Raw genomic sequence first — 23707 nt, 5'->3', positions numbered from 1 at the left:
AGCAAGTGCAGCTAACATATTTTTACTATGCAAACACTATTCTGCGTTGATAGTTTTGATGCACAACGGTATGTGGGTTTGAGATTTCTATATGAAAAGGAGTATTTTTAGACCCAATGAAAATGTTATTTTACATTTGTGACATTACTAATGATAGAAATAATGGCAAAAATTATAACTGTCATAGAAGTTCTGAGTTTTCATCTCAAATATTGTATTTTTCACAGTAAGTTCAACTTTGCTCTTTTTAAAAAAAAAACTTTCTTTTTCTTTCCTTAATATGCTCACTCTTTCTACTCTCTTGAACATATGGAACATAGTTATTACAGCTGTTTTAATGTCTTTGTCTACAATTTTAACACCTGTGTCATATCCTTTTTTTAGGGAGACAATTCTGTTTATTGTCAAGCAAGAAACAAAGTGTGGAGGTACTCTATACCAGTGGTGATAAGATACAAAAGAGGGGTGAGGTAGAGAGAAGACCCAATAATACACAGCATTATTTTGAGCGAGCTCCAGCTCTTAATTCTAACAGTTGAACCAAGGACAGCCATCCTTTTTTACTGAGGCTGCAGAAGAATGGAAACCGGACTCAGTTTATCAGCTCCTACAGGGCCGGCAGAGCAAGAGGCTATTTTAAGCGAATAGAAGAGGCCACGAGTAGTCTGTTGGGAGCCCCCATACCAAGCACAGAATGGATGCTGAAGGTGGTCCAGAGCTGCCAATGGGGGCCAGTCGTAGCTCCCCAGGTCCAAGGCTTCTCTTGATTCTCAATGATAAGCTTGTCAATCAAATACAGTTGGCCGATGTGGACCTGTCGATGATTTATTCCAAGGTCTCTTTGACTTTTTTCATTAGGGTTTGAATTTCTATAGGACCCCTTACATTCTTATTATCCTCCTGACATCTTAAGTTCTTTAATTGTAGGTCCTGAAATGCTTGCTCTCTCTCAGCATCGCCTGTTACAGATCTAACATTTGTGCACTGCTGGAGGTTGCCATTTTGGAAATAAATAAATAAATAAATGGGTCCTCTTCGAGGAGGTCCCAAGTTTAACCTAACCTACAAAACTTCAGTCTATGTAAAATCACAAACAAAAGAAAATAAAATGCCGTGGGGCTCTGTCTTGCTAGAGGGCTGGGCCTGGATCTCCGGGAGCCCATCTCTGTCAGATCTGTTTCTATTGATTGATTGATTGATTGGTTTTCCTCATTATGGGTTGCATTTTCCTGCTTCAGTTTGCATGCTTGGTGAAAAAAAAGGTATCAATAAAAATATTGGATTCCAGGCATTATGAATTTCACAATATTGGCTGCTTGATTCTTTCTCTCTTTCTTTCTGTATTCCTTTAAATATTTTTGAGTTATGTTCTGGGACACAGTTAAGTTACTAGGAAAGAGTTTGATCCTTTTGAAGCTTGCCTTTAAATGCTGATAGGAGCAGACCAGCCTTTAGAACGAAGGGCTCATTTGGCCTACTAAAGAGGCAATACCTTTCTGATACTCAAGCCAATGCTCAATGTGTTAGAAAGTTTTTCCATTTAGGCTGTTGGGGATGTGAAGTATTTCCAGCCCTGGGTGGATGCCAGTAATTGCTCCTTTCAGGTATTTTTTTTTTCTTGGCCTCATAGTTTCCATACACATGTATGTTACTTTAAGACTCAAGGGGGATCCCCTGCAGATCTCCAGTACTTTCTGTGTGTGCAGCTTTCTCCCCTCTGGTCATCTACCCTACAAATTCTAGCTGCTTTAGCCAATCTGAATTCTCACTTCTGTCTCTTTGACTCAGGAAAATTGCCAGGCTTTGTTGGGGTTCCCTTGCCTGTGCTGTAGCCTGGACTCTCTGTAGGCAGTAAGCTGGGGTAATAATAGTTTCGCTTCATTTGTTTCTCTTCTTTCTAAGATCACTGTCCTCTGCTGCATGTTGTCCAATATTTGAAAATTATTGTTAATAGTTAACTCAATTGTTAACTCAAACCATCAAAATGGTTTCCATTTGTTTATGGTAAAAGGTAAATCAGGTCCCTGTTATTCTATCATGGCCACAAGTGAAAGTCAGATTGACTTTTAAATGGGGGATGGGGAGGTATACTGAACCAATTTTGTATCAGAAAAATAAGCTAGAGTATGACCACGGCTCAGTGATTTAACCTCTTCTTAGCTTTACTTGCCTCATCTGTAAAGTGAAGAGATCGGTCTGTAGGATCATTAGGTCCTTCCCCGGTTCTTAAATTCTGTAATTATATCATTAAGCATAGGTTTACCTTTGCAGAGAAAACTGATATATAGTCTTCAAGTGATAGTTTAAAGTTCTGGATCTATGAAACTTTTACTTTGCCATGGTGAGGTAAATTTAGAAGAGAAGATTTGTTTTTAATGGATGAAGAAGGGATCTTAAGTTACAGACTTGGGAGGGTCAATACAAATCCCATAGCACACACCTGTGAAATGACCAAACAATTTGAAGAGGGCGAAATGTATAGAAATAGTCTTAGTTTCATTATTGTTTACAGGGCCTAGGTATCATGTATTGGACATAGTGAGTGGTCAATCAGTATCTGTTGAATATCTTATTTGATACTTGAAGCCATTTTTCTAAGAAGGAAAAATAACTGAAAGAGCAATATATAGCTTTTTCAATATATAGCAAAGGTTGGAAACAAACAAAAAACCCATCAACATTGGGATTGGTTAGTGGTACATCGATATAATGGATTATTATACAACAATAACAATACTGAAGCAGAGTGGCATGTATTAATATGGACTGCTTTTGAAAATATGTTGTTAAGCTGAGGGTTGCTGGAGGAGATGGGGGTGGAGGAATGGGGTAAGTACCTGGTGGACATTGGGGAGGGTATACGCTATAATGAGCACTGGGTGTTATATAAGACTGATGAATCACAGACATGTACCCCTGAAACCAATAATACATTATCTGTTAATCAATTAAACTTATATAAAAATTTTTTAAAAATGATGTTGTTAAATACAAATATGAGACCACTATCTAAATTTTTTACCCTTAGCTTACCTATATATTTCCCAATAAAAATATTTAAAAAGGAGTTGAAAAAGCAATGTGTATAATAGTCTATTATTTTATATAATATATATTATATATAAGTAAAATCTGTTTAAGGGCTATATAATTATACACATCAGAGAATACATCTAGAAAGATATAGAAATTGGTGTCACTTATGCTTCAGGGAAGGAGGACTAGGGGACGGAGTGGAGGAGAGACTCATTTTTCTCTTTATGCCCTTTCATATACCCTTTGCATTTTTTATCATGTGCATATGTTATCTCATTTTAAAAACTGCTGCTACTTGATATATACATACATACATACATATATATATTTTTTCTTTTTCTTTTTCAGCAAAGTAACCAAAGTTCTCTAAAAGGGTTAGATTTCCATAAAGCAGTCTGGGAAATGTCCCCCATCTCTGGATCACTTGCTTACAGAAGCCAGACCATACCCACTCTTTCTACTATGACTCCAGGGCACCTCCATGGCTGTAATTAATTTCTTGTTCCTTGCGAAAGAATCATCATCATGGTAGACACCTAAGCGACTAGCATCTGGACCATTGCACTTGTTTGAATACGGGAGAGAAAGAACAAGGCCATTTGTTTCCATGATTCTATATAGTATTTACGGTATTTAGTTAACTTTAATCTCTAACCCACCCTTCTTTCTGGCTTCCAGAGGTGCTACCAAAAAAGCACAGGATGTAGGAGCTGAACAGTGAGGCTGTGTGTTTCACAGGATGTTAACTTGTGGCCAGGTTGCTCCTTTCCAGCATTGCAGGTAGCGTGTAAGTACGTTCGTACGAGTGAAATGACACCCACAAAGTGGGGATGCTACTTAGACTGTTTTAGGAAGAGAGTGACACCTTTGGAAAGCTATCTTAAGAGAATGACTTTTAGCCATAACTTGCGGGTTCCTACAAGTGTCTGACGCACCTCACGTAAATCCCACCCAAGTATTTCCTGGAAGACATTGGAAGATATTTGGAAACATATGTGCAAGTCCCAAAGTAAAAATCCAAGGCTGATGCAAGTCAGAAAAAGTGCTAGGGCTTTGCTATTATACATGCCTAAGGCATTTTCTTCTGACTGTTATCTGCTTTAAAATCTCTGGCGCTGTTGCTAGTTTTGAATTCTTGAAATGCCAATGTAGCAAGTAGATAGTTAATGCCAGAAAGCTGCCTCCAAGATCTAACTAGCCAATGAAAGAATATGAAGAATAAGATTCCTGACTTCAAGAGGCTTATTTTTGTCATACAGGAGATATTATTGTGTAGAAATCATTATATCACATGGATAATAGGAAGGAAAACACTGCTGTTGAAGGGGGAATGCTATTTTGATACAAGGATACTATATAATACTATATATACATGCCATACATATAAATATATACGTATATGGCTGTGTTTTTGGTGGATTATACATTGGCAGGGAGAGTCCTGCTTTCCTCCTCAATATGAGCCAAAGATCAAGAATTTAACAAAAGGGAGGACACTACTATGGAGCCAGATCTAGCAAATAAAAATGCAGGATGCTCCCTTAAATTCGAGTTTCAGATAAACAACAAGTCATTTCTTAGCATAAATATGTCTTATGCAATACTTGGGCCATACTTATACTAAAAAATGATTTGTTGTTTATCTGAAAGTCACATTTAGTTGGATATTCTATATTTTATCTGCCAATCCTAGCTGCTCATAGAGTAGGAGTAGATGCATTTTATGTTGTTTTTCCCTTACCTCTTGGTTCCCTCATGCTAAGATGAGTTGCAATTGACACCTTCCACACAAGTAGGGACTTCTACACAAGTAAGATGAGTTGCTATTGACACCTTCCAACAAGGGGTGAGAATACAGCTGAATTCTAGCTATGCTGCAGAGCCAGAATGGGGGAACAGGCTATAGATTGACTTGCCTCAAGAACAACTGTGAGACAGACCTCCTTCTCCCCCACAAATAAACCAGATGGAGGTGAATTTATCATACATAGGATGGAAGTTGAGCTTTTAGATTTGGATATTAAAGGAAAAGGTTTCTCCTGAAGGCTGGAGGACTTGAAGAAATTCCACACTATAGAAATTCGTGGAGGGAGTGAAGGTGGAGGTTTTGTAAGCTGGGTATGAGCTGGGGCGCGCCTGCTATGTGGAGTCAAGATGAGGGAGCTCCTGGTTCCATGTCACACTAGCTTCCAGAGATGGAGAACACAGGAGTGAGAAGACAAAGGTAGTGATTGGGATGCATAGGTGGGTTTGCTCAATGAATTGCGGAGGGTCTGGAGACCATGTTAAAGATTTTGGGCTTAATCCACAAAGCAATGGGGTTCCTCTGGGGGTTTCTGAGCAGGGAATGTCATGATCAGGGTTATGCCTTAGGAATATTGGTCTGGCAGGTCTTTATAGAGGGATTGTGAAGGGGAGAAAGAGTGCAGACTGGGTGATCAATTGAGAGGGGATGCAGTCACGGCTATTGATAGTCCGTATGGCATCTACATGAGAATTACAAAAGGTACAACTCCCCTGAGGGCATGCGGACCAGGGCACTCATTTTGGTGAAGGTCTGCCAAGCTACATGGTTTGGTACTAAACCAGGGCTTAGATTTCAGCCCCCATTATCCTCTTAGTCACTATCATAGTTGGTTAATTAACACTAGTGGCTTAATGCCATAAACATTTATTCCTTGCTCATGTCACAGTCCGCTGCTTGTAGGGTGGCTCTTCTCCTAGTGGACACTCAGGGATCCTGGCAACCTACCTATTTTATAGTGAGATCATCTGAAATATCTAGCCTCCAAGATCACCAAGGCAGGGGAAGAAAAAGCTGGAGGTTCTTACAGGGGCACTTATAACCAGAGTAGGAATTAACTTAATATCATTTCTGTCTGCAGCCCATTGGCTAGAACATGGTTCCAACTTGAGTAAAAAGGAGGCTGGGAAATACGAAGGATGAGAGTAAATTGTGCTGCTGAGTCTAGAAAACATTGGAAGATGATTCTAGCAGTTGAAGATGATTGTAAGGATATTAGGGGAAATCCGATGCACTTTATTCAACTTTCATTTCAACTATAATTAAAAAAAAGTAATATCCTTTTTCTTGTACAAGCAATTTAATGAGCATCTCTATCTAGCAGTTTGGTTTTTCTAGAAATGTATATGTTTCTAGAACTGAAATTATGAGTCATTAATACAGGGGTACCTCCAGATGTTATATGGTTCACGCTACTCTGTCAGAGTATGACTGACTTAAACCTAAAACCATTAAATATATATATACACACACATATATATATACACACACATATACACACACACACACACACACACATACACACATCCAAGTTAGTTTGTGTCTGTAAAAATTTGTCTTACTTCATCTACATGTAATACTGGAGTCTAGATTTGTTTTAATGAGTGTAAAATTTATCCCACATTCTTTGATGAACAAAGTGGTAAGTGGTAATTGGGAGACAATGACGAAAGGATTAAAAACTCTCCTACCACAGAATCAAAATGATCTGAGTGCAATCTTGTTTACCAGAGCTTCAATTAGCCTCCCTGTTACAAATTAAAGCTCACAGAAGACAAAGGTACTCTTCGAATATTCAAAATACTATTGCATGGTCTCAGACAATCAAAATAGACCTCTGACCGATCAAAATGTTGCCCTATTGGTGAATAGCAGCCCTGATATACGAACAAGGACACTTGAAGTAGAAGGTCATGAGGAATCATGCAGAGTTCAAATAAATATTTCAGATTCATCCCTGTGGTGTCCATGTGTCTTAGACTTTCAGGAAAATTCGGATTTTAAGTACTAGATTTAGTTGTTAGACTTAGTTTCACTCCATTTGGTGAGTAAAATGTGATCACCACAGCCATATCTATCTGGGAGGAGTCGGTAAATACATTCATTGTAAGTTGGAGGGTGGAACTAATCAAGCACATTTTGTCTTAGAGGCACACAGAATATTAAAAGTAAAAGGGCTGCATAGATTCTTTTATTAGGCCCTTATTCTAGAAATGAAAAATACTCCTATAAAAGGAAAGACAAAGTTAATTGGATTTCTTCTATTGTTTAGGAATGTGGACATAAGTATGTGGAAGGTTTCTTAGGATACTTTAAAAATAGCTATTAAAAGGGATTACAACTGCCTTGGAAACCATTTGCAGGATCTAACAACATGTAAAGACATTTTTTTTTTTTTAGTCAAATCCTTTACGTTGACATAAAGTCACTTTCTTCATTCATTCATTCACTCATCCATTCATTTAATGTTCACTGAGCATTTCCCATAGACCAAGCACTATTCTAGACACTGGGGACACCATCTGACTCAATGATCCTTTGTTAGGATTTTGCATTTTTGTAAATGAAGTATTGAGCCTGACAGAATATTGGGTTGGGATCAGAAGACTGAATTCTAAATGTGATTATATTGAACTATGACTTATATTAATGGTATCAAATAAGTTGTCATCCAAGCCCCAAATTTCATTCATCATTAGTCACTTTTTCACCTAATCTGTTATCACATCTTTCACGATTTCTAGAATTCACCTACTGCTGTCCATTTCATCTTCAGGTTGTGTCATGTTTAAATTACTTTATCCAGGGGCGCCTGGGTGGCTCAGTTGTTAAGTGTCTGCTTTCGGCTCAGGTCATGATCCCAGTGTCCTGGGATCGAGCCCCTCATCAGGCTCCCTGCTCAGCGGGAAGCCTGCTTCTCCCTTTCCCACTCCCCCTGCTTGTGTTCCCTCTCCCGCCGTCTCTCTCTCTGTCAAATAAATAAAATCTTTAAAAAAAACCAAATTACTTAATCCAGAGCTGGGCCACGTGTGGCTGTGTTGGTCATCTACTGCACGTGGCAGAAATATCAGTGCCCAGCAAACATCCGTGTACCTCTTTGTATTTCCCAGTCCCCCTTGTTAATTCAGAGCTAGAGGACTTCTTTTTCTTTTCTTAAAAAGATTTATTTATTTATTTTTAAAGGAGGTGGGAGGGGCAGAGGGAGAGACTCTCAAGCAGACTCCCTACTGAGTGCGGTGCCTGAGCTGGGGCTGGATCTCACCAACCGTGAGATCGTGACCTGAGCTGAAACCAAGAGTTGGACGCTTAACCGACTGAGCCACCCTAGAGCTATATGCTATCTATAAGAGCTATATGCTATCTATATAGTATATATTCATAAACTCTTTGCTTCAACACCAGATAGAATTAGCTTTTAATAAAACTCGCCTGTCAATTAGCTTTTAAAATGTCTATCTTTCCTATGTGAAGACAGTTTTGTTCCATTATCATAGGGCTTTCACCTTTTCGCTGATTTTAAAAGGAGCCATGAGTGTTGCCTTTACATAACTCATGATTTCTTCTGAGCTCATTTTGTGACAGCGTAAGGGGGGGCTGAGTCATTTTGTTGGTGAGACGCTAGATTGTGTGCATTGAGATAAACTCCCACAGAGTCCACCTGACTTCATCAACAGAGCATTTACTGGAAACAATGCATCAGGGAATTTGGAAAGACTGATATGAAGGCTGAGCTTGAGTTGGATTGCTAAGTACTGGGGACAGAAGGACAGAGTGGTAAGATCTATATGTGAATATTAGAGAGATGAAGACAGTTGTTGAAAGCCAAGGGGGAAAGTGAGGGAAAGGACTACAGCAGGGTGTCAGGAATGTCAATCCCTGTGTGTAACCACCCCCTACTTCTACTAAAGGGTCTGCCGTGCCCAGGCCCATAGACTCTGCTGAAGCAGCAGCCACCGCCATCTTGACATAGTAGTTTGGACCAGAATGATACCTGCCTGAAGGCCAGAAGACCCATGACGTGACTTAGTAGAGAAAGACATGAAGACCCGACAAGATTTCCCTCTCTGGAGAATGTGAATCAAGAAACCGAGAAAGTTAAGATTATGTCTTATACTACGAAAAAGATGAAATTATAAGGGAACAAAAATCACGAGCCCCAGAAACCAAAAGGTAGGATAAAAACTGGAAGTCAGTCGGTACTGAGAGAAGAGCAGAAGAGCAGAGAATGAGGCAGGGAACCTGAGAGGGATGGAGATGTGGATCCGACCTCTGGTTGCCTTGGTATCTGATGGTGCTTCAGCCACAGGGTCAATTTCAGTTCATGTATTTTGAACTGAAAACTGTTCAAATCCCCTTTTCCTTGGAGTCATCCGAGTTATTTGGTTCCTTGCACCTTAAAGAGCTCAGGTAAGTTGGATGGACTTCTCAGCCGTTTGACAGAAGTGCCCAGAAGACAGGAAGTGTATTTTAAACTAAATGATCAGCCTTGAAAGAAATAGAAGTTAGCTCCCCTTGACCCAATCTATGTGGGTTTACAAGTCTTGTAAACTGAGACAGCACAATTTATAGGGGGTTGTTTTTAGAACCTTTACTCTTTGTTTTAAATACCAACACTTGTATTGTAGCATGTACTGCAGAACTAAAGCGACACTCAACCTTCGGTTCAGGAAACCTTGCCAATCACCTACTTCTTTTTCTTCCCGAGATTCTGTTTTCATGTGATCTTGACTTTGGATGTAGATCAGATAATAATAATAGTGTCCACAAACGCTTGCTTTAGCTTAGGGTTTTTGTAGAGCTATAAACATTTGTTGTGTGCTAACTGCGCCAGGTGCTGTTCTTAAGAGCCTTACATGTAATAACTCATTTTATAGCCAGGACAACCCGGTGAGGTAGATAATATTATCACTCCCATTTTACATGAATGAAAAAAACGACACATAGTTTTAAAAAGTTTCCCAAGGTCTCACCACTATTAAGTGGCGGTGCTTGGATTCGAATATAGTTAGAATCTACTTTCTGAACCGTGACTCTACACTGCCTCGTTCCCATGGAAACTGTAGAAGATCCTGAGTAACCAGAGGTTATGCGTTTCTTGATCCCCCTGGCAGTTGCATTGCAATGAAAATTAATTAACTCATTCAGCAAATATGGTACTAGTTGTGACCAAGACAGAGAGGCAGGGGCTCTGCCCTCAAGGGACGCTCTGGTCTTTCAGACTTTTGTCAGTTTGGTTAGAGTTAGTTTTTCTCCTCAGAATCTAATTTTCCCTCCGGTGAACTCTTAAGATAGAGTTTTGTCCCTGCAAAACAGAACCTTGGAACTTTGGTGACTGTGGCAAGACCCATTCTTACTCGAGCAAATATTTATAACATAGTGATACTGGTAATTTTTCGTCTTTTTTGCCTGGAATTTTTCTCTCTGAATTTTTAATTTTTCTCTTGCACCTATCCCATCCTTCCTGTCTGTATCTTTATTTTTGGTTTAAAAATTTTCAATATAGTAGTATGTACTTGTCTTTGTTATATTTCTTTCAAATATTTTTGGATCTATTTCTGTTTTTATGGAGCATTAAGGATCCAGCTTAACGTAATTTATCAAACTACTGTGGCACTGTATCAGGATTAGGTTCAGCGGCATGTAACAGAAAAACCTAGAAAATGGTGGCTTAAATAAGAGAGAAGCTTGCTCATTCATTCATTCATTCATTCATTCATTCACATGAAAGAATTTCGGAGGTAGCATCCCACGACTGGCATGGAGGTGCCACAAAGTTGTCAGGGAGCCAGCTCCTTCCTCACTATTACGCTAACCCCAGGGTTTGGCTCTCTTCCTCATGGTCCAAAATGGCTGAAAGGGCTCCAGTCATCACATTATGGCCCAGGTAATAGGATTCAGAGAACAGATAAGAGGGTATATTCCCTTTCTTTTTATGACTTTTTTTTTTTAATAGATGTCCCATACAACATTTCTACTTAGATTTCAACAGCCAGAATTTAGTCATGTGGCCATACCTATGCAATAATGGAGACTGGAAAATATTAGGTTTTAGCTGAGTGGCAAAATGACCATTTAAAAATTGGGGGTTGGTTGTTATGGAAGAGTGAAAGAACAGATATAGGGAGGTAATTTGAAGTCTCTGCTTACAGGTACTTTACATACAGTTGATAAAGATTTATTGATTCATTTTTATAAATTTGATCATATTCTTAGAAGTATCACTCAGGTTGTTAATAAAGATAATTTAAGGATTTTTCTTCTTCTTATTTTTTGACTTTATGACAATATAACATACCATTGCATTAATCACAGCTAAAATAAACCCACCTGAAATTAGCTTATGCAAAATAGGGAAATATAAGAAGAATATTGGGTGGAAACCTTGGTAGAGGCCACCCAAAGCAGAAGGAAAGGCAGAGATTTTGTCAATAGTCAAGAAAACCTGGAACTGAGATCTCCAGTATAACAAAGACACTTTCTTCATCCTCTTTTTCTCCCTTTGTCCATTGACTTTATTCTCTAAATGCAGAATGTGTTTCTCTACTTGGCAAAAACAAAACAAAACAAAAACATGTCCAACGACATTTTTCAGATGATATATCTAGCTGAGACTTGAGATTACTTCCCTTCCAAAGTCTAAAAATCTTGGAGGAATGGCTTCATTGGCCCATTTGGGTCAGGTGTCCACCTCTTGACCAATTAGCTGTGGCCAATGGCCAATCAGTCATAACAGGGCTTTTCTTGCTGCCATAATACGACAGATGTGTGGAAACAGCAGGGGCAGTTCCAATAAGAAAGGCAGTCCGGGCTAGGCAATTGTATAGGCTACACTATAATTATACATGATGGAAAAACACAGGTCAGCGGTCTGAATTAAATGAAAGGAAAGATAAAGGAGAGCGGATCTAGCCTAATGCAAAAAAAAAATTGATTTAGCTATGAATAAACCCCATTTGATAGGTCTGCAATACATAGGACGTTTATTATGTGTCAGGCATTGTGCTGAGTGCATTTTACATGTTGAGCCATTTATTCCTCAACCCTATGTGCTAGAGATTATTGTTCTCTTTTACAGATGGAAACCAGAGCTCAGGGAGGTTAAGTAACTTGTCAAAGAACATATAGCTAGTAAGTAAGCTACATTTGTCTTAACTTCAAAGTTTTTAACTACCATGGTAATATACTGTCTCATTGCTTCTCTATTTTCAGTTGGAAATTATGGTCATTTTTGATGAAGCAATTATTAGGTCCCCCCCCCCCTTAGTTCTGCCATAACAAAGCTAGGTGAACTTGATAAATCTTGAAATGTATCTGGGTCTTAATCTCTTTATCTGTAAAAAGATTGGGTTGTATTAAATTACTTTTTCCCCCTTGCTAATTCAGGTAATATTTTGTTTCTAAAGGCAAGAACACGAGCTATTATATTTAAAAGAAATTTTAATTCATCCAATATTTTTGAGTGCTTCTAGATCTATATCTGTGTTAGGAACTGTGAGGAAATTAAAGATATACAAGATGTAATTTCTGCTTATGGTGTTATGGAGAAAAAACCAGAATTACTATTTTGCACTATTACAAGTCCAGAAAGAGTAGCCTTCAGGAGTGATATAACCACCAGCTCAAACATTTCTTCAAGGATTTTTCTCTTTGTTTGCCATCTGTAGTGTGTTGACTTCATTTTAAGGTTAATTCTTCTTGTGGTTGTTAGATTGCTGGCAATGGTAATCTCTGTTATGGGCTGACTCACTCGTATCTGGTAGGAAAGAGAGAATCCTCTCCCCTAAGCATGCACTAAAAATCCTTCCCTTCAGTCTGATTGGGCCAGTATACCCCAAGACTATAATGGTTTTCAGGTATATTAGAATATACCTAAATTAGAATTAGAATAGTCTAAGACCTAGCATAACCTAGATTCCAAGTAGTACTACAGTAGAAGACAACCCCAAATCTCAGTGGCTTAAACAATAAAGGTGTGTTTTTTATTCATTTATCTATCTTGGCCTGATGAGGATGGGAGGTGGGGTATTCCACATTTTCCTCTTTTAGGGACTTAGGCTAACAAAGGCTCTATCATCTTCAATAATACTGGTTTTGAGACTGGGGAAGGGTAAACACTGTGAAAATTTATACTTGCAATTGAATTTTATACCTGGAAGTGACACATATTACTTCTACCCACAACCCACTATAGACTAGTGGCTATAATTAGTCACGTGGTGCAGCTTAACTGCAAGTGTGAGGTTGAGTGGCAGGGATGTATGTATAAAAATATAATATCTTTATATGCAAGGAAAGAGAGGGTAAGCAAGTCTCTACCATACTAAGGAATTAATTAATTGATTAATAAATTAATCAATTTATTAATTGATTGAAGTAGGCTAATTCAATTGCCCTTCTATAGCTGGAGGTTGGATGGTTACCTAAAAAACAAACAGAGAGAGAGAGAGAATGGGAACTCTATTAATGAGGAAGGAATAGAAGTGGATGTGAACAGTGTGAACTATATGATGCTTTATCCCAATGAAGAAGACAGAAATTTCAGCCATGGAGGCAAGTCATAGAAAGGGATAGTTTGGCTAGTTTCATAAGTCTCTAAATCAATCACTTCATTTACTCTTCTGATTGGAAAGATTGCTCTGTTCTTTAATAAGTGGGTGTAGACTGAATTTCTATTTAAGGAGTTGGCTCAAAAGTGACTTAAAAACATTTACTGGATTTCAAAGTATTGACTGTTTTTCCATATTTCATTGTTGTGGTTGCTGGCAATGGTGTGTCAAGCTGGCTAGATTTGTAGTTCTAGAACTGGCAAACAACTAAAATTTCTCTAGACCATCCCCTTTATTTTACAGATCAGAAAACTAAGGGCCAGATGGGTAAAATGATTATCTCAAGGTCACATCTTTTTGCATGTAATAGTAACAGTGCTGTCTTTTGAATGATTTCCTGCAAGATGGAATCCTCTAAGTAAATGTACCTAGAACAATATTTAGAAAATAAGGGCAATTAAAAATTATTAAGAATGTTTCCAGGACTGACATTCAGTTGGTCCACACTGGTAGAAATGGAAACATTTCTAAACTATGTGGTAAGCAGCTGCTGCTGAGAGCCTCTTTAGCTCCTCTCTGTGACCTCTTAGAGCCAACTATTATAATAACAGGATCCACCTCAAAGGGTTGCTTTGAGAATTAAATGATGGAGGTAAGAGTTTATCATGGCGCCTGGCACTCAGCAATATTACACCTGGGCTATTATTTTTATTATAGTCATTAATAAAATGGTAGTAGTAAACTTCAAACTAGTTCCTGCATGAATGTTCACAACTTTGGAAATGTGATAATATTCAAGTTCATTAACTTTGATCTAGCTAATCTCTCAATAAAATGGCTACCAGTGTATTCACTTTAACTTTCATTTTCATCTTTTCCATTGTCTAATGGTTGACTCCTCCTTGCCCCACCCACAAGACCCCACAGCTCTGGTTGATGACTAAGAATCTGACACAGGCTGTGTAAAAGAATACAATGTGCTGACAAGGTTCTATTCGTTCTTGGTATAATATAACAAAACAATGTTCGGTACCATCTCTTGCTGAGCAGAACTTATCTGTAAGTTTTCAGATAAGCAAAGATGGGTCTAAAACCTAGTTGGTGAGGGAAGGGTGGAGGAAGTGGTAGAGCACTTCTACTTGCTTAAGCAAATATCAGAAACTAGGAGTGATGAGAGGCAGAGGCAGGCAGCTGGGGTGAGAAGAGAGAGTGAGAGGGCCCCGGGAACAGCAGTGTGTGGTGGTGGAGGGGAAGCTAGAGCTTGTGGAGAAAACATCTTTTGACAGAGATGTCTTCTGTTGACTAATAATGTTTAGAACCTTTTGGAGATATTTTCCTTCTCAGAAACTTAACCTAGCAAGAGAAAGGCAGAGTTTTAGTAATATTCCTCTCTGGGGAGAGTAAAAGAAAAGTGTTTTAAAAGCTGGAACTGCTGTGAATTTTTTGGAAATTCATTATGGATCTGGAACTCAGTGTGTAAAGATTTGTTCCCAAAGTCAGTTGTATAATAGATACTTCCAGTTCTGTGGTGGCAGCCAAATCCTGGGCATGTGCTGGAAAGGGTCTTGATAACTGTGTCCTGTCACAGGCGAGAAGCACATTGACTCAACAGAGCACTATCAGAGTCACTAGAGAACTAGTTTCTGAGTGTATTCTAGAGAAACCCAAGTTATTTGGCATTTTAATATGTAACATACTATCCTATCAAAATGCACTAAATCTTGGGCAAATATTCCTAGGACAGATTTTTTTTTTTTAAAAGCAGAAGAAAGTAGAGAAGATGTATTCTATTTAATTTTTTTAAAAGATTTTAAGTAATCCTTGCACCCAACTAGGGGCTCAAACTCACAACCCTGAGATCAAGAATCACATACTCTGAGCCAGCCAGGCACCCCTGAGAAGATATGTATTTTAATTCCAACATTTTCAGAAAGGAAATATGAAGGCCGGATGGAAAATCAGATGTTTTGAGGCAAATGTAAAGTAAAGCTTTGAACTTGGAGATCTTAAAGTATTATATAAGGTAAGCTATAAAGTTAAACATGTTTGCTAAAATTTTGTTTTTAAATGTGCCATGCTCTCTAATTTTATTCAAAATCTTATTCAGCTAATAACTAAACTTGAGATTCACAGCCATGTTCTGGAGAACAGAAACTCAATGACAAAGGTTATATACACAGATCCAACAAGTTGAAGTCTAGAATTTATACAAAATTGGTAAAATATATTGCATAAAGCAAAACGATTTCAAGGAGAGTATTTATCTATCCTATATCCCTCTGATTAATCAATGTAAAAGCTTCAGTGAACAAATTCAGAAGTCTGTCTTTTTTTTTCCCCAAAAAGAAGACACCTAGACAATCTGTCCTTAAATCAAGGTCTAAGTTCACTGAAATGTTGCTAAAATATTTTTAAAAATGCTGTTTAAACTAAAAAGTAAATATCCAGCTCACCTCTGACTTCTAAAAATGATCTAGAGTATGAATAAGATGTTAGCCTTTATCTCACGATGGCATAAACCCAAAATTTCTGTTCATTTCCAGCAACCAAAGCTTGTGGCCCTTATAGAATTCTGTTGTTCGTAAGCTTTGTACAGGAACCTCTTTAGTGGAGAATGGCAACCAGGCATTCAATAAATCATTGTTGAATGATGATATACAAGCTCTCTGAGCTAGAACATAATTCTGTCTCTGCCAGTATCTTTTTTGTGTAACTTTAGACAGGTCACTCTACTTTTCCCTCAATTTTCTCTTCTTACAGGGAGGTAACAGTCATAAAAATGACTGGAAACTACTTTGCTGAGAGCTTTTTAAAGGACTGACAATAAATATGACTCACAAGGTCCAGCAAACCTAAGAGGGAGCTGGGCTTCTTGAGGACAGGGACCTTTCTTTCTTCTTTGAATCAGCAGTTATCTTATTTTTCTGTAATACAGTTCCTGGCCTATAAAAAGGTCTCAATAAATGCTGCAAATTTATGAATGTTATTAGGCAGATTGCAGTCTTGGCAGGCCAGTGCCTTGTAAATCTCTTTTCTGTGATCCTTTTCATACTCAGCATCTAAAACGCCGCCGCTATTTGCTCTAAGTACCCAAGGCATTTACTTAAAAATATCCAAGTCTAGAGAAACAATTTTTCTGTCCTTGGGGCACCATCTCTCTTTCCAAGGCACTTCGCTCCAGGCTTGGGATCTGGGTCCCGAGGCTACAGGGAAGAGTTGGGTACGGGAAGCTCATCCTCCGGCCGTCTGATTGGTCGGCTCGCACTCCACTCACAGGGCTCGAGTCTCTGATTGGACACCGTGGCACCCCCTCCCTCGGCCCGCGACTACTTTGTGTGCCGGGGCGGCGCGCCTAGGTCCTCCGGCTCAGCCCGCGGTCTGGGCCCGTCTGAGCTAGCTCTTCGGCCCACTGCTCTGCATCGCGGGCGCCAGGAATTTCCCGAGTGCGAGCGGGTAGGAAGCATCCTAGGGAACCCCTTTCCCGCACTCCCAAAGTTCTCTTTCCCGTACTGAATAAACTTCCGCCTCAAAGGGGCTGTCGCAGCCGCGGGTCGGGGGAGAGGCTAGACATCAAACTCAGGCCCTTGTGGGAGGTCTTTCTGACGGGGCAAATGCGGAAACAGCTCTCACAAGATAAAACAGGGCTTCGCTAGTTGCATGTGGGTGCGATGCCATTCTATGGTCACGCCGCAAGCTGCAGCAGAACGGCCAGATCTGGCTGCAGGGGCTGAGCAGCAGCGATCCCCTCTAAAAAGTAGCAAGGAGCCTGCTTCAATCTCCAGTACCAGTGTTCCTTAAGGCCGCGGAATGAACTGGCTCGGGCCAGTCCGTTCCCCGGCTGTCGAGAATACGACATTCCCTGGAGATGGCGCTCCCGGGAGTGGGGAGTTCGGCTCGAGTCGCGCCGCCGTCAGCCTCCGGCCTGCAGGCGGTAGAGGGCGGCCTACGCTCGTGTAGGAAGCAGGAATCCAGGAGCAGCTGGTGCCCTGCTGGAAGTCTCCCGGTCCCTCTGTGGCCCGCGGCTCTGCCTGGCAGCGGATGCTGCAGCTACGCTATCCACCGGCGCAGCAAGAAGGGGGCGGGAAGAAGCCGTGGCACATGCCAGGGTCGCCGTAGGTGGCAGCGGCCGGCGCATGCGCGCCCTCTCCCAGAAGTCTGTAACGCTGAGGGGCGCGCGCCCCCACCCGCGCGCGCACGCTTGCGCTAGCCAAGGCTTCCCCGCCTGCGCTCGTTGTCAGAGCCGCTGCGGCGCGTGCGCGCGTTATCTCCGACCGACCCGAGTAACCGGGTTCCCTCAGCTCCAGGCCCCCGCCCCACACCGCCCCCTCCCAGCCCCAGCCAACCGGTCCCCTTCCTCTCCTCGCGGAATGGGGCCGGTGCTGCTCGGGGTCGCGCGCCCGGGACCCGGCTCGCGCTCGGTCTCGCGCTGTCAGCGACTGCCCCGCTCGCGCCGCCTCGCGCTCTCGCTCAGTCAGTGGCGCCGAAGGCTCCGTTAAGCGGCGGCGGCGGCGGTTCCTGTTTCCGTTTCTTCCTCTCCCTTCAGTCGGGAGTAGCATCTTCCACCCAGCCACCCCTCCCACTCCCCAACGGGGCAGCTGCAGCTGAGGGCTGTGCGGCGGTGGTGGCGGCGGCAACTGGGGACGGCGGAGACCGCCTCTACTCCCGCCTCGGGTAAGGGGGCGTTTGGGAGCCGGGCCCCGCGCGCCGCGGGGTCTGGGGTATGGGCTAGTGCGGGATTCGAGGAGGCGCCGGGGATGTGATTGGGGGCTGTCGCCGCTTTTACCCCCAGGCGTTCCCCGGGCCTGTTGCTGCAACTGCTGCTGCTTACCCACGGGCTCCGGGAAAAGTGGGGAGGAAGCCCCCGGGACGCTCTGGCGCGGCCCGGGGGCGCGAGCTGGGGGTGAGGGGCGCCTGCAGCCGCGGCTGTCCTCGGCGTCGCGCATCCTTGCTTCGGGCAGGGGCCGAAGCCAAGGAGAGGAGAAGGGATGGGGGCGGGGGTGGGAGGTGTCCCTCTTTCCTCCTCTCCACCTACCTGCCCTTTCGCCAGCAACTCGGTCCCTCTAGTCACGGACTGTGGGGAGGAGGATGCTTGTACGTTACGGGCTTTTGTGAGGGGTTCTCGGGCCAGAAATCGGGAGGTGGACCCGTACAAAGATCTGCTCCCGGCGAGGGGCCAATGCCTGGGCAGTTAAAGGCGTGAGTGCCGCTGCACCCCCCACCCCCAGTTGATTTGGAAATGATGAGCTGGCGGCTTTTGAGTATCTAAACTTATTTGGAAAGGTTAAACGAGTCCTTATTTATTAGTTAAAGGAGATTTGTCCTGCAAGAGTGAGTGGGTTGTCGGGTGCAGCACCTGTTCTCTTACTGTGGGGATTGCAATCTTCAGCGACACAGAACGTCAGAGACGCAGTGTGTATCTTAAGTTAAATGCCAGTGTCTTGGTTAGGGTTTATCCCTGGTGAGCTGTTAGCGTTTTGCCGTATATTATTAGCCTTTTGATTGAGGCCTTGGAGAAAGGCAGAGAGAGGTGTTGTTTCTTCTTTCCATGTTTGAATTAATTTAGAGTGGACTTAAGTCAGCTCTGGAAGGTGAACCTAGGAAAGACAGAATCTCCAGTAGATAACCCCAAACTTCAAGGTAACGCAGAACAGATTTCAACAAAAGTTTTCTGTCAGTTTAGAATTAAGCTCATCACGGGTAACTGACTGAACTTTGACTTGGCTCTCTTTAGAAACTGTAGGTAAGGGTTCATTATAGTTTTTTTCCTTCTTGTTACTCCTGGGAGTAAGTGTATATTTATTTACTTTATTAAATTTTAATTTCATGTTTTTATAGACAGTTCTTTTAAAGCGTGCATTATATATATGAAAACATTTTAGAGAAATTAAGCATAGCAGCACTATACTGAAATAATGGAGCAAGTTGTGTTTTCCTTTCTTTAAAATAACCTAAAATCCTATGCCAAATGATAAGATCTTGTACATTGCCAGCTTTGTGAAATATACCATAAAATGTATATAGAAAGTGGCAATTTCTTGATTTATAAGTACTAAGTAGTAAGGATAAGGTGGGCATTCAAACATTTGTATTTGTGAATTTACAGTTTAGTATATTGAAATGTAGGGGGTTAGAAATGAATAGGCTATAAGGAACATTCAAGGGTGATTTGGGGCATGGATTTTCCTTTTGCTGCTTTTTTAAATTGAGAATTGTACTTGAAGAGCTGAACACCTGGAATGAAACTTGTATAGATTGCAGAAACATGCAAAAGTGTATCTTTTTGATCAAGTAGTGATTAACATGAGGAGTATACAGTGGTTTATTAGGATAGTGATTCAAAATCATTTCCATAAAATATAGCACTGTATAGATCTTTTAGGATGTTCTTAAAGAGTTACTTGACGTTGTTTTCCTACACGTCATCCTATTTGAGATGTATGGAATTGAAAAAACAGTAATTCTGATTACATTATGCAGTGTTTGGCTTCAATTTTAATTAGTTATTTTAAAGTACTAGAATGTCCTTAATAGTGGTGAATTTTGAAATTTGCTAGTGGCTTGGAAAAACTTGTTTTGTTGTTTATTTTTTTAAGTGCAGTTATATTAGTAGGTTGGTCTGGAGGGGGAGCTAGTGCCAAAGCAAAGCATAGCTTAATATGTGTTTGAACTTTTAAAACACCCAAACCCAGATTTTTATAACCAGAAAGAACATAAATTTTTAATTAAAAGAGTAAGGGAATGATATGGGCATATATCTGTACATAGTTATTTGTGAAATATATATGTATATATATATGTTGTGTATTACAAATTACTTAAAAAATCTTTTCATGATCTGAAATAATGGAAAGTATATGCTTAAGGCTTATTGAATTTCTCATTTACAATCTCAGAAAAATATGCCCCAAAATGTAGAGTGTGTGATAGTAGTTTCTTAACTTTCTTGTGCATCGCATCACAAGAGAAGTAGTCTTAATCCTTTGTGCATGTTGTATGTTCTTAAATTTTTTCTTTATAACATCTACAGTCCTAAAATTTCAGAAATCAAGTAGAGTCTTATATGGGCAAAGATACTGACTGGGTAGTAAGCTAAGTATTTATCAAAAATTGAGATCCTTTCATTAAGAATTGGACCCTTCAGACATCTGGAATGAAGGATTCCAAGGTCACTTCTTACCCTCTGTCTCCTGTGATATAATGCAGTGAGTCTAGCCTGTTTACTAAATTGAACTTGGGCCTTTGAATATAAAGCAATTATTTTTTGGTTTATGGCACTTTAGTTAGATTTCTCAACTGTAATCAGTTAGGAGGTAAGTGAATTTATTTCTCACAGTTCACATATTCTTCAAATTCAAGGCTAGAAACTGATAATGTATATATTAAAATTATTAGAATATTTTGTTTTCTGAAGATAGTGGTTGGGCTGTTTGTTCTCTTTTGCTGTCCATTATGTCCATTATGTAAACAGAATCTCAGTGCTGATAAAATAAAAAATAGATTCTTTGAAAAGAATGGTAATACCTGTGAGATAAAGAGTAGTGAGGTGTTTACCATTTTTAAGAGGTTTATCCTATAAATTAAACAACGTTTTATAAGACATGCCAGAATATTTTTATGTATTTTTCAATTTCTTAAATGGTTATTTTTAATTTACTATAAACTGCATTACTAAATCTCTTGTTTTAATTAAATGGTAAATACACCCACTTTATATTATAGAACATTTATAAAAGAGTTTCCATTTTATAATCATAATAGTAAATATTTAAAAAATGTAATTTTTTTTTAACTAAAAAATAAAATGCAACTGGGGCACCTGGCTGGCTCAGTTGGTATAGCATGTGACTCTTGATCTCAAGGTTGTGAGTTCAAGCCCCATGTTGGGCATGGAGCCTACTTAAAAAATAAAACAAAACACAGCTAAGATTCCGAACAATGCTGAAACTAGAAGTATTATTATTATAGTACTTTTATACTCTGCATCAATACTAGTCCTGTTGGTACTCCCAGGCTTCTATAGTCAGCAGTAGTGTAGTAGGTGTAGCATTTAGAGGACCTGTTCAAGATTTTCGTTGGTTTCCTTCTTAATGAGTCTGTGGCTTATATTTCTGTGTTATTTAGTAAACGGTTTCTTTTTGGTGGTTGGAATTGTTATGAAATTGTAGTTTGCTATAATGAGACAAATGTTTAAAAGTAAAAGATATTTACAATCAATTTTTTAAAAAACATTTTAAAATTCTATTATATAGAGATGTATATGCATTTAAGATATATTTTTTAAGAGCTTAGTCTCATGTCTGAACCTTCTTTTCTCTCCAAGTTCTGCTCTCCAGCCTACATCTCTTCTTCAACCTCACTCCATATCCCACAATTTTCTCTTGGAATAATTAGGGATCAAACCAATAAAATGAATGCTTTCACTCACCTGGCATAGGTTTTTCTTCCTTGATTAAATAAATAACCTTTTTATCAGTCTCCACAATATTCTAAACATATAACCCATATAAACTTTATATGATACTGTACATTTTACTTTTAATGGAAGAAGAACATATAGGGCCTATGGGATTATGCTGTGTGTTTCAATATTAGTTACTCATATTTGTCACAGAAAGCAGAGCTATATGGTTAATTTCATTTAAGTTTTCTTTCTTCTTCTTCTTTTTTTTTTTAAAGATTTTATTTATCTATTTGACAGAGAGAGAGAGCACAAGTTGGCAGAGTGGTAGGCAGAGGGAGAAGGAGAAGCAGGCTCCCCGCTGAGCAGGGAGCCCAACACAGGGCTCGACACAGGGCTCGACACAGGGCTCGACACAGGGCTTGATCCCAGAACCCTGGGACCTGAGCTGAAGGCAGACACTTAACTGACTGAGCTACCCAGGTGCCCCTGAGTTTTCTTTTAAAAAGACTTTATTTACCAAAACCTAATAGCTCACTCACCTATTAGTTTTTAAAAATATCTTTTTGTGATAATTTTGTTTTGTTTTTTTGGTCATCAGAAAATGACATGTGAAGAGGAAATATGTTTCAAGTTTTTAAAAAAATTGACAACTTTTACCAATATAAGGCTAGTACTGATGTGGTTCAAACTTGATTTTGGTATTACTCTCTTTTGTCTTGGTTCTATAGTATAACCTCTTCATTTAAAGCACTGGAATATACTTTTAGAGATCACTCTTGAAATGCTCCCTATTTTTGTTGTATCTTAAAACTTGGGTTTTTTACGTTTATTTTAACAATGGGGTAAGCTGAAAAAATATGACAGCATACTCATGTTTCGATTGGATTTAACAGTTCTACTTGTCACAGTTTTTTTTTTTTTAAAGATTTTATTTATTTATTTGACAGAGAGAGACAGCCAGCGAGAGAGGGAACACAGCAGGGGGAGTGGGAGAGGAAGAAGCAGGCTCATAGCGGAGGAGCCTGATGTGGGACTCGATCCCGGTACGCCAGGATCACGCCCTGAGCCGAAGGCAGACGCTTTAACGACTGCGCTACCCAGGCGCCCCTCTACTTGTCACAGTTTTGATGACTGGTTAATGTAAATAAAGTTCACATTATAAAGTATGTAATAAAATATTGGTATTAATCATAGATGTGAATGAGAAATTAATGTATTTTAGAACCTGAGTTATGAGAAATATTACATAATATGAACTTTAAATGCTATAACTTTCTGATTTTAAGTGAACAAAAGTAACATAAAAATAGGAGATTCTTCTGTTTGATTTAGTGCAAACTAAATCTATAACTAAAATGAAAATGAACCCGTTTTGTGTTTATGTACATCTTTTTATTCAATTGACTGTTAATGAACCGTGAATGAGTTTCAGATTTTTAATAATTTTGTGGCTGGATTATATCCCTTAAATGAGATATGAAATTCCATTAATACTTAGAGCCAGAATAAACTTGCATGTGGTAAAAACAATATTTATAAACCATCAAACTATAAAAGCATAGCAATATTATTCAATGACTGAAGTCATCATTCCATAAGCTAGTTTTAAAAATCATTTTTATAATTTTTAAAATACAATTGATTATATCATCTTGATTGGTGGTAAAGGTGGGAAAAATATAATTTGTAGCTTCTGTATTATTCCCATTGTTTCAGACTTCAGCTGTGTTTGGGGCATTCAGTGAAGGGAAGGAGAGAGGCAGAGGGTCTTACTGGTTGATGAGCCTGCTTTGTTTGGAGGCGAGGGAGCGTACTTCTTTAGTTTTTCTTTGTCCCTCCTTCCTTCCCTGTTTGTTATCCTTACTCTCCCAATTGTGGTAGGAAATGTGGGAGTTGACATCATCCTTATAGGATTTTTTT

General features: G+C 39.7%; 1 protein-coding gene and 1 pseudogene across 13 annotated transcripts in view; one reads left to right on the top strand and one right to left on the bottom strand.

Annotated features, from left to right (window-relative positions):
- The window catches only part of FUT8 (fucosyltransferase 8), a 411868-nt gene that overhangs the window by 61896 nt on the left and 326265 nt on the right, over nt 1-23707 (top strand). For 5 of the 13 annotated variants that reach the window (XM_040641780.1, XM_040641779.1, XM_040641769.1 and 2 more), the window contains exon 1: nt 17907-18057. The exons of 2 other annotated variants lie outside the window; for them this stretch is intronic. The gene's annotated coding sequence lies outside the window, so the exon portion shown is untranslated. Of the gene's footprint in view, nt 1-15739; nt 16840-17830; nt 18058-23707 lie in introns of those variants that run through there. 6 more of the 13 variants (XM_040641772.1, XM_040641781.1, XM_040641777.1 and 3 more) reach the window with 4 other exon arrangements.
- LOC103672131 lies at nt 98-1321 on the bottom strand (annotated as a pseudogene).

Source organism: Ursus maritimus, unplaced genomic scaffold (genome assembly GCF_017311325.1).
Source record: "Ursus maritimus isolate PB19 unplaced genomic scaffold, ASM1731132v1 scaffold_25, whole genome shotgun sequence".
NCBI classification, from domain to species: domain Eukaryota; kingdom Metazoa; phylum Chordata; class Mammalia; order Carnivora; family Ursidae; genus Ursus; species Ursus maritimus.
The sequence above is the reverse complement of the archived record's forward strand: the minus strand, read 5'-3'. Positions and strand labels throughout refer to the sequence as shown.